Raw genomic sequence first — 1,151 nt, 5'->3', positions numbered from 1 at the left:
TGTGAAGTAAACTATAACCTTCAAACAAATGCATGAAGTCTTTGAAATGATGCAGCTTAAGCTGCTAATAAATCTGTTTATAAGTTCAGTATAGGTTGTTCAGGAGGCCCTGCTCCGCTTTAAGTTAAACCAATCAAATGCTGGATCCCAGTAAGAACTGTAGGTCATGCTTCCATTATTACGTCACCACGTGATCAGTGAGACACTTTGACCTTGTTAGCAGAGCTAACAGAAGTGATGGAATCGAGTTTTCCACCTAGAATCAATGTCTGAACCCCATATTTCAGGGTGAATTTTGTTCCATTATTTAAAGAAAAAATATCTTTTTTAGAGGGAAATTTGGAAAAAAAAATTGAGTTTCATTAACAGGGTTTCCACGGGTCATTAAAAATCATTAAAAGTCATTAAATTATTATTTTTTAAATTAAGGCCTTAATTGGCATTACAATTCATTAAATTTGATTATTGTGGCATTTAAAATTCTTTCTTTAAAAAAAAAGTATATCAATTTTGTCAGATATATTATTTCGCGATATGTTTGTGCTAAACTGCTTCATATAGCTGTACGTTCAGAAAAGAACCTCGAGGTGGAGAAAAAGCTAGAGAATGCGGAAAATGCTAATTTCAACAAAAGTGGCTGGAAAACAAGGAATTCGGGAAATATCTGCATCCGGCCGATGGGTACTTGTTGATGGCATTAGAATTATTTCTAAGAGCATTAAAAAGCATTACATTAGAGTTACTAATTCCTGTATAAACCCTGCTTAAAAAATGAAAATGTTCACCGAGGAAAGAAAGAAAAGAGATTAAGTTTGCAGTTTTTTTAATTTTAAAGGATTTTTAGTTTTATATTTTATAACTTAAATTTTTCAAACATTTTTTTTCTTTTTCAGATTAAGATTTATGAGTTGTTTTCCTTTCAAATTGTGTTTTCCAGTTTACATTCTCTTCCCTGCCAATCCAATCCAATCGCTCGCTCTCAACCAATAAAAGCTTGCTGTTAACGTCCAGCAGACCAATTGAAATACTCTGCACTTCAGAGGAAGCCCCGCCCCCAGAAGGTAAGAGGACGGTCTCGGAAAAATCCAATGTGAAAAGAATAAAATACAAAAAACTCAATCTAAAAAAAATAGAAATTTGAAAAAAATAAT

At 32.8% G+C, this 1,151-nt stretch overlaps 1 protein-coding gene across 1 annotated transcript in view; it reads right to left on the bottom strand.

Annotated features, from left to right (window-relative positions):
• Positions 1 to 1,151, bottom strand: part of ryr2 (ryanodine receptor 2 (cardiac)) — a 250,576-nt gene that overhangs the window by 25,443 nt on the left and 223,982 nt on the right. The window lies entirely within an intron of this gene.

This window comes from Cyprinodon variegatus, unplaced genomic scaffold (assembly GCF_000732505.1).
Source record: "Cyprinodon variegatus isolate N-32 unplaced genomic scaffold, C_variegatus-1.0 Scaffold189, whole genome shotgun sequence".
Lineage (NCBI taxonomy): Eukaryota > Metazoa > Chordata > Actinopteri > Cyprinodontiformes > Cyprinodontidae > Cyprinodon > Cyprinodon variegatus.
This window is presented reverse-complemented; position numbering and strand designations above follow the sequence as displayed.